At 46.6% G+C, this 13,009-nt stretch overlaps 1 protein-coding gene across 5 annotated transcripts in view; it reads left to right on the top strand.

Annotated features, from left to right (window-relative positions):
• Window positions 1–13,009, top strand: part of SUDS3 (SDS3 homolog, SIN3A corepressor complex component) — a 374,523-nt gene that overhangs the window by 124,734 nt on the left and 236,780 nt on the right. The window contains exon 14 of one of the 5 annotated variants that reach the window (XM_059894293.1): window positions 1,581–1,916. The exons of the other annotated variants lie outside the window; for them this stretch is intronic. The gene's annotated coding sequence lies outside the window, so the exon portion shown is untranslated. Of the gene's footprint in view, window positions 1–1,580; window positions 1,917–13,009 lie in introns of those variants that run through there. 5 annotated transcript variants of the gene reach the window in all.

Genomic DNA, 13,009 nt, shown 5'->3' with positions numbered 1-13,009 from the left:
TTGCTTCCATATCTTGGCTATTGTGAACAATGCTGCTATGAACATTGGGGTGCATGTATCCTTTTGAATCAGAGAACAAACTAGTGGTTACCAGTGGGGAAAGGGGTGGGGGGAGGGGCAAGGTAGAGGAAAGGGATTAAGAGGTGCAAACCACGAGGCATAAAATAAATAAGGTGCAAGGATGTAATATACAGCACAGGGAATAGAGCCAATATTTTGTAATAACTTTAAATGGAGTATAACCTATAAAAATATCGAATCACTGTGTTGTACACCTGAAACTAATATAATACTGTAAATCAACTATACTTCAAGTAAAAAAAAATAACCATGCCAAGCCGCACACCAGAGCTTCTGATTCCGTTGGTTTGGGGCATGGCGGCCCTGCATGGGGAGTTTCCAAAAGCACTCAGAGTGACTCCCGTCTGTAGGCAGGATTGAGAATGTGGTGTAGAGGGGTTTTTACCCCCCTCCAGGCACTGGCTGCCCATTAAAACCATCTGGGACCGTCTAGATTCTGAGCTCATTGGTTTGAGCATAAGCCTTACTCACTGAGCTAATTAATGCCTGTTGGACCTTACTAGGTGCCAGACACTGCATTAAGTCATTGACTCCTGCAGTGACCAGCTTGTCCTGGTTTGCTGGGGATTTTCCATCCCGAGAACCAACCCCTCAGGTCAGATGTGGGCAAACCAGGATGGTTGGTCACCCTCCTTAATCCTTCCCTAAACTTTTGTTTCTGATTGACCTCATTCACTTATTTTGCAACAAAACTCTGAGGAACGTTCTCCTGGTAAACCCATGTTGCAGGTGATGAAACTGAGGCACAGGGAGTATTGGTCACGTAGTTAGTAGAAAGTGATCACAAAACACTACCGCAACCATTATTTCATTTCCTCTCAGGGAAACCTGTAAGATTAAGGGGGATTTTTTGGTCCCCACTTTACAGACAGGTAGAGCAAGGTTCAGGAAGGCTAATGACTTTCCCATGGTTAGTGACCACTGTGTTAGATGGGAGATTGGATCTTCTGACTCCCAGGCCATTGCGTGGCTTCTGTTATGCTGGGTGGGAGGATGGAGAATGTCCCCTTGAGGAGGCTTGAGGGTCACTGGCTCTGACACTGTCTGCATCTGTCAGCAGATCTGGGGCCTCCCAGCCTTCCCTCCTGCAGGGCTGAGAGTCTGGCTGTGGACTCCTTTCCCCCAGGTATTACAGGGTCTGTGGGTTAGAAAAGACCAAGATGATTGCCAGCAGTTGGGTGCTGTTCATTTAGAACATCTGCCCTCAGGTCCCCAAGGCCAGTTCCGTCTGAGGACACACACGCGTGCCAGGCACTGCCAGACTCTGAAAGCAGCCTCTTGCTCTCTGGGGAGAGATCTGGACATGGCTGATTAGGCTGCTGAAATGTCATCCGAGGTATGGAGTAACAGGGGACATGCCGGCAGAGAGGCACGTTTGTACAAAGGATTATTTTAGCATAATCCGGTGTTATTTAGGGTAAATGGGGAGAGAAATGTGAGATATGGGTGCCTCGTTTCTCTACTCAAGGCAGCTAGCCTTTTTTTTTTCTTTCCACCAGAAAAGTGACCAGCTGAGTGTTCCCTGGAGAGGAATGAGGCCCACCCCGCCCTGCAGCAGTTCAGCAGCCTGTCTCGCAGGAAGATTTGTGTATCTGAAGCACCAGTGCAGGGATTCTCATAGTACATGAGCTGATTCTAAAATGTTCAAGAACACTTAAAAATGTTCATTGTTATGTAGTTATGGTAATATAATTGGAATGACCATAATACAACTAAATATGCAGTAAAATGGAGGTTCACGAGGGCAGGGACTTTTGTCTATTTTGTTCATGGCTGTAGACTCAGCACCTAGGACAGCTGCTGGCACACAGTGGTGCCCAGCAAATGAGTGAATGAATGAATGAATCTCCCAGCACATGTGTAGCTTTACCAGAAAATGGAATTTGAACTTAGGCTCGTAGGATGGACAGGATTTAGTTCGGAAGAAATAAGTGAGGTTGGGGGGAGGGGATGATTCAGGTGGGGAACATGGCATAAGTGAAGACTAAGAGGTAGGACAAACAAGGCCCGCAGCATATAAGCTAATGGTTATTGAAGCTTACTATGCACTAGTCACTCTGCGAAGCTCTTTCACGTATTAACTAATTAAATCCTCATAACAGCCCTCGTAATAACTCTACTTTGCAGATGGGGAAACTGAGGCCCAGAGTGGTGAAGTGTCTTGCCCAAGGACAGGCTGTAGCTCTGATTTGGCTATTTCCAGGAGTCCTGCAAGGTCATGGCCCATTTGGAGGTCCGTGGCAGGTGGAGCACGTGCCCCAGCCAGCATGGGCCTGCTGCTGCCTCAGCTTAGGCGGTGAAGGCCTGGCGTCCTTTCTGCTCTCTGGCCTGTGGGAGCCCGCTCAGTGTGCTCTGGGCCTGCTCCCTTTTTAACCCAGCTGCTGTTTTCACAGGTTTCCATTTTTAGCTCCTGGGACTGGAACGCAGTGTTCAATGCGCTGTAAACCTCAATGTCAGTTTGATTATACGAGAGGCGTGTGTGGGCTCCCGCTCTCCCGTTTCCATGTCTAATAATAACCCTCTGGATTCTCTTGTCCCTTGTCTTCCAAGGCCTGCAAAGCATTTCATATGTCCCATTTAAGCCTCCAGTTCCCCAGGGAGGCAGCTGGTGACTATTATGTGAAAGGGCTTTGGCAACTAATCAATTCTCTTCAAACGGTAGGGGCTACAGTCATCTCTGTCTTAAATGTGGGAGAACAGAGTTATGGGAGAATAAAGAGAAATGCTAAAGGAGCTGGTGTTTAATGCTTCTACTCTGTGCAGCTTATCAACCCTTGGAGGGGCATCTGTGAACTGTCCTCTTTTATGGATGAGAAAAATGGCTCAGAGAGGCTAAGTGACTTGTTCAAGGTCACACAGCTAATAATTGGTAGACTATGGATTTGACCCTGGATTTATCTCCAAGGCCTTTGGTTTCTCCATTGCATCACTAAATGGGATGTTGTGGAAATAAAGGCACAGTCAGATCCTAATTATCTTGGCTCCCATACCAAGCCAGTCCCCTGTTCCTTTCCTTAGAGTTTCATGTAAAGAAACTATAGATTGGAAGGATTATTTCTCATCAGTCAAGACCATCTCTCACCTTCTAAAAAATACTGAAAGTAGGCAACTAGTTGTTTACTTTTCCTTCCATCCCATCATTCATTCATTCATTCATGCATTCAGCAAGCATTTACTGTTTCCTTTTCTGTGAGCTTGAATGGGATGAAGACACAGTCCCACTGACTCTCTTTTCTCCAGGGTCTTGATTTCTACTAAAGCCCCTGTGTGACTTGGAACAAGTGACTTCACCTCCCTGAGCCCCAGTGTCCTCATCTGAAGAATGGGGATAAAAATGGCTCCAACTTCACAAGGGTTGTGTGGAGAGCAAAAAGCACTTGAGAGTCAAGGAAAGGATCAACCTCAAGGGCAGACATGTGGGCCCTGTGAGGAATGTTCGGGGAGATGTTTTTAGAGCAGAAGTTGCTGGCAGAGTTCTGTGAAGACGATGACCTCCACTGTTAGGTAGTCCAAACTTACTCTATCCATGTCCCACATAATTGTTTTGGAGAGGTTGAAAAGTTAAGTTGATTTAAATCAAATAGCTTTGATTGAAAACTGACTTGGTAGAGAGGCTGTGCACACCTGGATTCAAGTCCAGCTCTGCCACATGACAGCTGTGTGACTTTGGGACAGATGTTGTACTTTTCTGGACCTCAATTTCTGCTTCTGTAGATGGGAAATGATAATGTCTGCAGCAGTCTTGTGAGGATTAGAAATGATGTGTAGAAAGTACTTAGCACAGTGCCTGGCACCTCTTGGTGCCTAGTAAATGAATGTTATTACTAATGCAGTATGGGGTACAGATCGAGACTCTGAAGCCTCAAAAACTTAAAATCCATCAGTTAGGTCTTCAGGTACAGCTGGATCCAGGTGCTCATATGAGATCATGACCTGGTCCCATTCCATACTCCGCTCAGCTCTGCTTTCATTTGTGTTGGCTTCACTCCCAGGAAGGCCCTCTCCTCCTGGTGGCAAGATAGTCCCCAGTAGCTCAAGACTTACACACTACTCACAAACCTAGTGGAACAAGATCTTCTTTTTCCCTATAGTTACAGCAAAATCTATGGTCTTGAGTCCCACTGGACCAACTTGAATTATGTGCCCATCCTTGAAGCAATCACTGAGATCATGGGTGAACAAAATCGGTTGATTGTCCAAGTCTGGGGCATGTCTCTCCCTCAAGCTGGGATGTGAGGTCATCAGTTTTAAACAAACCACAGGGACTAAGAGTGGGAGAGGGCAGTTTATCCAAAGGAAAATCTACATTCTTTTACTAGAGGAAGGGGAATGGGTGCCGGACAGGTGTGTTCTCCCAGAAGCAGACTAGAGATGAGGTGTGATTTATTAAGAAATGCTTATAGGAGGTACTGGTAAGGGAGTGAGGGAATCAAGTGAAGGAAAGGGGAGGAAGTCAAGTAAGGGTGGGATTTGAGGTGAAGTCCCAGGCTTAACCTGATCCTATGGGGAGCTTTGGAATATAAATTAAACCTTGGAGAATGTCTTACCTTGGTCATAGGAACTGGGTGTTTGTACCCATGAACCAGCCATTGGCCATGGGCTTCCCTGGGTGTGAATTCCCAGGGACTTCTGGACCTCTAAATGGGGGACACAGCAACAGCAGCTCAAGGACAATGCTCTGAAGGTCACAGGTGTGGGGCTTTGGCAGCATACCGCACAGAAGCTCTGGGGTGTACAGGAGTGGTAAAAGGGATGCAAGGGGATCTAGGGCCCACTGTAGTGGGGGACAGTCACAGCTGTCTGTAGCAGAAGGGGGTGAAGGAGGCATGAAGGAGAGGAGGCAAGAGCAAGGGAAAGAATGGGTACCCGTGAGAAGATGGACAGATGAAGTGGTTTTTCATCCTGGTCAGGATCGAGGAGGAGAAACCAAGCAGCCCCGCGCACCTCTGGTGTTTTTCTGCCACTGACCATAGCCATCATCACAGCGCCCCTAACAGTCCTCAGCAACATGCTGAGACCTCACTGTGCAGAAACAAGTGAGGAGGTGATTCAGCATGGAGCATAGGCAGCAGGGAAGCCAGAGGGGTGACCTTAGGCCCCTGCTAGATGGATGAGGCTGGCATGAGGTTGCTGGGTCCAGAGAGCCTTGGGTACCTGCCCATGCCAAGGCTGACTCGCCAGCAGCTGGAGGTCTGGAGGTTCAGAAGTGCCTCAGGCTCATTTAGTCTCTAATTGCCTCCTCTCTACCCACCTCTCACCCTTCCAATGGCCCCTCTATCCATCAGGAGCTGCTACCACCTTTGCTGCACCAGCTTTCATCTGTCACCATCTTCCCAAGCCATCTGGCATTGGAGCTTTCTGCACAGGGAGCTGAGAGGCAGTGAGGGAGAAGTAAGCGGATGCACAGGCTAAGTCAGTAGCTCCCTCCTCAGGGTCATGGCCACTGCTCTGCTAATTATTTTGAGGGTGATGAGTTGGTTCAGTCCAGGGATGATAAAATAGCAGGAGTCATTTATTGAGCACCTGCTGTCTGTGAGGCTCTGTGCTGAGTGCCCCACGAGCATTATCTCGTGTCATCACATCCAGCAGTCACAGAAACTGGTATTCTAAGGCTTTTTTTTTTTTTTTTTTTTTTTTTTTTTACCAGTAATAGAAACCCAAGGCGACCTGACTTGAGGGGAAAATAACTTTTTGGCTCACGAAATGGCAAAGTCAAGGGGGAATTATGCACAGCCTGGATCCAGGAGTTTAAATAATGTCACTGCTTTCTGTCCATCTTTCTGCTGTGCTTTCTTCTGTGTTGGCTTCACTCTCGTCAGCTTCTCTGTTCCTTTCCCTTCAATGACAGCAGGTTGGCTGTCTAGCAGTTACGGGGGTGCCGGTGACCAGCTCAGCAAACCCATTGGGAAGAGAGATTCTTTTTTCCAGTGGTTCATACCATAATGGTGTCTCATTGGACCAACTTGGGTCCTATGTTAATTTGTGAACCAATCACTGTGGCCTGGGGTGGAATACTCTGATTGGCCAGGCTTTGGTCATGTGCTCAGGGATGGAATACTCTGATTGGCTAGGCCTTGGTCATGTGCCCACATCTGGGGCTGGAGATGTGGTTAACTTAATCTGAAACATATGGACTGAGAACGGGGGAGTGGTGATTCTCCAAAAGAAAAATGTACATATTCTTACCAGAAGAGGGGGACTGAGTCCTGGAAAGGAGAGAGAAAAGATGAGAGGTCTACTAAGGGTTTGTGTTATTAACACTCTTTTACATATTTAAAACTGAGGTTCAGACAGATGAAATAATGATCTCAAGATCATACATCTAGTAAGTGACAGTCTGACTCCGGAGTCTGAGCTCTTGACCACTATCCTAGGGTGCTGCTTTGATGAGAGAGAAGGTGGCTCCATTCTTGGGATCTCTGAAGGGCTGCAGCATTGCCTGTAGCAATAAATATTAATTCATTTATTGGGAACAAGCCTTGGATTAGAAGTCAGGAAGCATGAGTCGGACTTCTGGGCTACCATTTGTTGGATATGTGACCTTGAACAAGAAATGTAACTCTGAACCCCAGTTTCCTCATCTGTGTACTGGACAGAATGACATGCCCTCTGCCTACTTCATAGGGTAGATAATTGGATGTGAAAATGCCTCTGCATTTGTTGTTACTTCCGTTTGGTGGGACTTCTTCTTCTGGCCGAGTAAGGTGCCCCCTCCTCTGTGCTACTGCAGTGATATATTTATGAGTCCATTTTCTCCTGAGGACGTGAGCAGACTTCCTCCCTCCCTCCCTCCCTTCCTCCCTCCTTCTTTCCTTCTCTCCTTCCCTCCTTCCCTCCCTCCCTTCCTTATTTCAGTGAGGATTTTTGAATACCTACTGTGTGCTAGACATCGTGCTATGTACTGGTTTGTTCGCCTGATGCCTGGCCCACAGTAGGTACTGGGCAAAATTGTGTTAAACTGAACCTTCCTGTCATCCTCCCACTTCAGCCGAGAACGCTCCCTCAATGACCTTATGTCGTCTGCTTCTTGCTACTGTTAACCAACCACCAGGGCTGTATCCCAACCTTCATAACACAACTGAAAAAAATCACAATGTAGATTTTAGGGAAAATGTACTAAAAACCTCAGGAATGAGAAAGAAGAGAATCAAAGTCATCATTAAAGACTGTGCTTGGCAATTTAACTCCTAACATGCTGTAGCAAAGCATAATACCTCCGGAGGGCTACTCCACATGCAGGCTGGCTGTTTGCATTGTGCCCTTATAACTTGTTGGTTTATGGTAAAGCTGGGTTGAGATCCTGGTGTTCTTCTTCTTGATTATCCCCTGACATACTTCCAGTTAGGTAACTTAGCAACTCTCAGGGATTTCTGGAGGTGATTTCACTTCCATCTTTTAGGTCTCATCAACCTAAAATTTTTTTTATTGTCTGAGGCAGCTGTAATGACATAGATTTGAGGTTGCATCCTTTGAGGTTGCATCCAGGGTTTTAAAAAAATGCACAGGGAGGAGGTACAACCAATTCAGGATGGAGGTTCTCTCTTGGGGTGGGGAGGAGGATGTAAACATATGCAACATTTATATATTGAGTAAACATTTCAGAATCAAATATGACAAAATCTTAAGATTTACAAAAGCTGAATGATGAATATGCTGATATTGATTATGCTATTTCTATACTCTTTTGTAAGCTTGAAATGCTTCAAGGAAATAAAATTCTCTGATTTGCTTCTAAATGTAAAAAAAAAAAAAAAGACTGTGCTTGGGCAGGAAGGTGATCTCATTGATAGGATTCCTATGGAACTTGCTGGCTTGGGCAGTTTGAGGGGGCAGAGTATCTGGGAGCCCCAGTAAAACCCATGATCCTGGCTGGGTACATCCCAGGCAGTTGGACTGAGCCCTAATCAAGGCACTGACAAAATATGCCCTATTGGGTCCTAGAATTGATATGGACCACTGAGTGCCTCCCACTTCCCTGCTTTTTAATGAGAATGTCTGTAGCAGTCCGCTTGGCTCACCATGGTAGGTTGCGTGTGTCGAGGGAAGATACTCTGTCTTTCTGGTCCACAGGTCTTCAGATCCAGAGAAACGGTACTTGAAGAACTGTACTTGCTGAATTTCACGCAAGAAGCCTGACCCACACTTAGACGTGATTTAGACGACTGGATCCTGAGCTGAGCTTAATGCTTCTAGGAGAGATTTTCGGGGGTCCTTGGGAATGGGTGGGTTTGTGTTGCATGTGTATGATTTGGGCCACAAGGGCAGACTGTAGTGGTTTTAAAACATGTCCACACATGATTTGACACCCCTCCGTTCAAGAGGTGCAGTCTGTTTCCTGTCCTTTCATCTGGGTGGGCCGTTGTGGCCACTGGATGAGCAGAATGCAGTGGAGGTGACGCTGCGTGACTTCCAGGGTTCGGTTAGAACAGAAAGGCATGCAGCCTCTGCTGCTTTCTCTTGGGATACTCAGTCTGGGAGCCTTCCTCCCCAAGTGTGGCCTCCCTGCAGGTACCATGTGGAGAGACCACATCAAGAAGAGGTGTTCAAAGAGCCCCAGCCGTTCCCGCCCTCAGTTGTCTGAGTCTTCCCAGCCCAGGTGCCTGACATATGACTGAAGAAACCTGTGAAGTGACCCAGGACTCAGCTACAGTGATTGCAAGGGCATGAGAGATACCCAAGCGAAAGCTGCCTGGCTGAGCCCAGCCTACCCACAGATCCAGGCGCAAAATAAAGGATTGCTATTGTTTTAGGCACTGTTTTGGGGGCTTTGTTATGCTCAATAAATAACCAGGTCCTGCTGTCAAGAGCAGTTCTTGTGCGAGGGCCCCACCATGGACTCCAGGGTTTTCATTCAAGCCCCTGAAACCCATTCTGCAAGTTTTAATGCTGGTGGTTTCTTGGTCTTACCTGGAAGTATCAAAGGAAGATTCAGCAGCCGGGACTCATGGTCCTTGCTCACAGGCTTGTTATCCTGATATGACGTGCTGACTGCAGTGTTGGGAAGGGGCAGCTGTCTACTCAGACCGTGAGGAAAACCAGCCAAGTTCTCCAGTCCACAGGGGATGTCCATTACATCACTGCCATCTGGTCACACGGCAATGAGGTGCCTTGATTCCAGGACCCACTTCAATTTCATCAGTGTGACAGTGTGCATCTTGGAATGATGATGCCAGCTGTAAAATGGGGATAATTGTGTCTATCTGTGGGGTGGAGGAGGTCCCCAGCACAGCTCCAGGCTTATGGTGAGCCCTCAGTGAGCATGGCTGTCAGCACGGAGGTATATTATTCCATCGACTCTGCATAAGGAAGTGCATGCAGGGCTGTGAGTCAGGCATTGAAACCCCCGGAAAAGGAAGTGTGAACCAGAGCAGAAAGGAGAAGCCTGAGGAAATGGCTCAGCTGATGCACTGCCAGGACCTCATGAAAAGCAATGCATCAGAAATGCTTTGGTTACTGAAGTGAAAAAATCATATTAAACTTTGCATCTGGGAGTGGGGCTGCTCTAGCCACGAAGCAATGTCAGCTGCACTGAAAAAGGCTGCAGCCTTCCCTTAGCCCCAGAAACCCGGGAGCTGCCAGAGTGGGGCCTGTTGTCTTCTCCTGGGGCTGGTGTTTCTCCAGGACGTGGTGTTTACACATCTCAGGTGGTTCTGTGTGACAGAAGCTGTCCCTTGCTCTATCTGTGAGTGAAGCCCTCTTCTCCCAGAAGGGGGCCTTGTTTATCCAGGCTTCCCTCACTCCTCATAGACAGCCAGGAGGGATGGAGAATAAGGAAGTTGCAGGAAAGCAGCAATGGACTGTGAATTAAAAAAGAAAAAGAAAAAATTTGTAGCTGCAGAATGCTTTGGTCAAATGGAGACTTACTAGGAACCCTGCCATAGAAAGCAGATCGTTAAAGGAGCTTCTTTTTTTTAATAAATTTATTTATTTTATTTATTTTTGGCTGCGTTGGGTCTTCATTGCTGTGTGTGGGCTTTCTGTAGTTGCGGCGAGAAGGGGCTACTCTTCATTGCGGTGCGTGGGCTTCTCATTGCGGTGGCTTCTCTTGTTGTGGATCGTGGGCTGTAGGTGCGCAGGCTTCATTAGTTGTGGCTCACGGGCTCTAGAGCACAGCCTCAGTAGTCGTGGCGCACCAGCTTAGTTGCTGCGTGGCATGTGGGATCTTCCCAGACCAGGGATTGAACCCATGTCCCCTGCTTTGGTAGGCGGATTCTTAACCACTGTGCCACCAGGGAAGTCCCAGGAGCTTCTTGATATTAACACTTTGGATAGCATTTTTGCAGTATCTCGTAATGCTAAATAAACATGGCACATTCTATGACCCAGCAATTCCTCCTTGCTGGTATATCTCTAGAGAATTGCTCCTCAAACTTCAGTGAGAAGCTGAAGAACCTGGGGATCTTATCAAAATGCAGATCCTGATTCAGTAGATCCCAAATGGGGCCTGAGATTCCGTATTCCTGGCTGGCTCCCAGCTGATGCTGACGCTCGGACCGCACTCTGAGTAGCAAGGCCCAAGGGAACTGCTTTCTAAACTTTCTTTTGGCTTTGCTAGTAAAAAACACATTTCAGATGGCAACCCAGTATACACTTATCTATAATTGAAACAGAAGTTTTATGAAGCAATACTTATCCTTGCCATGTGATGCACTCTAATATTTTGTCTTCTGCCAAAAAAAGAAAAAAAAAAGCAGTGTTGACCACAAAGCCACTGAAATGATTTCATTATTCACCAGGGGGTCTCAGGCCACACTTCAAGAAACAGAACTCTGGAGAAATTCTTACACACCAGGAAACAGGAAGGCTTACTGATACATTGTTTGTAATAACAAAAAGAAATTTGGAAAAAGCGAAACAAAACAAAAGAAAAAACAACAACCTGAAAGACCTATCCACAGGAGAATGTATCAGTGCATTTGTGATGTATGCACACAGTGGAATGGTGAAAATAAATGAATTTGAACCACATGAATCAGCATGTATCTCAAAACAATGCTGAGTTAAAATCAAGTTGAAGGATACATGTTCTAGGACACCATTTATATATACTGTTTAGAAACAGGCAAAATAATTCTATTTGTTATTTAGGAATTCATACATATGTAGTAAAGGTATAAAAGCTCATAAGGGAATGATTAACACAAATTCAGGAGAGTGATTTCCTGTTGTGGGGGAGAGTAGACTCAGGTGGAGGTGCCTTTGGGGTTTCACCAGTATTGGCACAGCTTCGTTTCCCAAGGTGGGTGATGAATCCGTGGTGCTCATTATATTGGTGTCTATCTTTTTTTTTTTTTTAATGGGCTAGAGGCATTTTATAATAATTAAAATTTTAAAAAGAAAGAGAGAGGAAGGAGGAGGTGATTGAGTTGCAATTTGTAGGGGCTTTTGTTAGTTTCCCAGGGCTGCTATAACAGATAACTAAACACTTGTTGGCTAAGGACAACTGAAATTTATTCTTGCACAATTCTTTAGGCCAGAAGTCTGAAATCGAGTTGTCCTGAGGGTTTGCTCCCTCTGGAGGCTCTGAGGGAGGTTGCGTCCCCTGCCCTCTCCTAGCTTCTCATGACTGCTGGCCGTCCTTGCTTTTCCTTTGGTGCGGGGCTTCACCATTCCAGTCTCTGACCCCATCTTCACGTGGCCTCCTCTCTGTGTCTCCAGTCTCCCTCTCCGGTCGCTTACAAGGACACCGGTCACTGCCTAACTCCAGGCTGATCTCACCTGGAGATCCTTAACTTAATTCCTTCTGCAAAGACTCTATTTCCAAATAAGTTCACATTCACGGGTATTGGGGGTTAGGATTTGGGGCAGAGCTGGGACTTCCACCAGAGACTGCTGAAGTCCAGAGCCCACGTTTTGAAATCACGGTTCTCTACTGTCTTCCATCAATACCTCTTTAGGTCTCAATTCCCTCCTGTCTCCAATGGGAATAACAGTCCTGGCCTCGTAGGGTTGTTCTTAGGGTTCAGTGAGCTGGTGTGTCTAAAGCACTTAGCATGGTGCCGGGTACAGAGTAACTAGCAGTTGCTATTATTAAGATACGGGGAGTAAGGCCTGAAGCAGGGTTCCCTCCCTCCCTCCCTCAGACTGTGTGTGTTTAGCAGGGGTTGTGTCTCACTCATTTTTGTTCATTCCATTTTTAAACCCATGTGCAGTGAGCACTTACTATGTGCCAGGCACTTTTCTAGCCCCTAAGTATGCAGCTAAGACTAAGACACAATCCCTGTCCTCAGAGTCTAGCATTTCCCCACCAAGCCCAGAACCCATAGTAGGCCCTCAAGGAAAGCCTGTGGGTGAATGACTATGTGAATAAATGAATGCAGAGAGCGAGTCCTCCGCCTCCCCGCCCCCACCGCCTCCCCGCCCCCCCCCCCCCCCCCCGCCTCCCCCAAAGGTGTCCATTCAGCTGTGAGAATTGCCAAGGCTGGTCCTGGGATAATGAACTAGCACTGTCTTCCAATAAGGGTGGTTTCATCCATCTGAAGGATGAGGATAATAATAATATTCTTTGCAAAACTGTTGGGTGGCTTAATCAACTAATATTTATAAAGTGTTTCCAAAGCCACAGATGAAAAGCAAGGTAAAAACACCTGTGTTATTGGTTTTGCTCATTTACTGCCCCCCTGCAACCTGCCTTTCAGATGTGTTTCTTGAAGCAGGAAGAGGTAGTGTCTACTTTTAAGATAATTAAACCCAAATAAAGATAATCTACTCCTTGATTAGAGCCAAAACCTGCCCTTTCTCCTCTTTGCTGAGTCCCTCCATTTTCTTCATACTCAGGTGAGCTGCCTTGTTTTGGGAACATCTGCTGTTGAGACGGTAAATTTCTGTCTTTGTCGTTTAAGGCATGTATTTCCACCAGAGTCTTTCTGGGGCTTCTCTGGGCCTATAAAATAGTTAGAAGGGCCACAAGAGCATTTGCATAACTGTT

Source organism: Balaenoptera ricei, chromosome 14 (assembly GCF_028023285.1).
Source record: "Balaenoptera ricei isolate mBalRic1 chromosome 14, mBalRic1.hap2, whole genome shotgun sequence".
NCBI classification, from domain to species: domain Eukaryota; kingdom Metazoa; phylum Chordata; class Mammalia; order Artiodactyla; family Balaenopteridae; genus Balaenoptera; species Balaenoptera ricei.
Note: the sequence above shows the minus strand (reverse complement) of the source record. Positions and strands in the feature narration are given on the sequence as shown.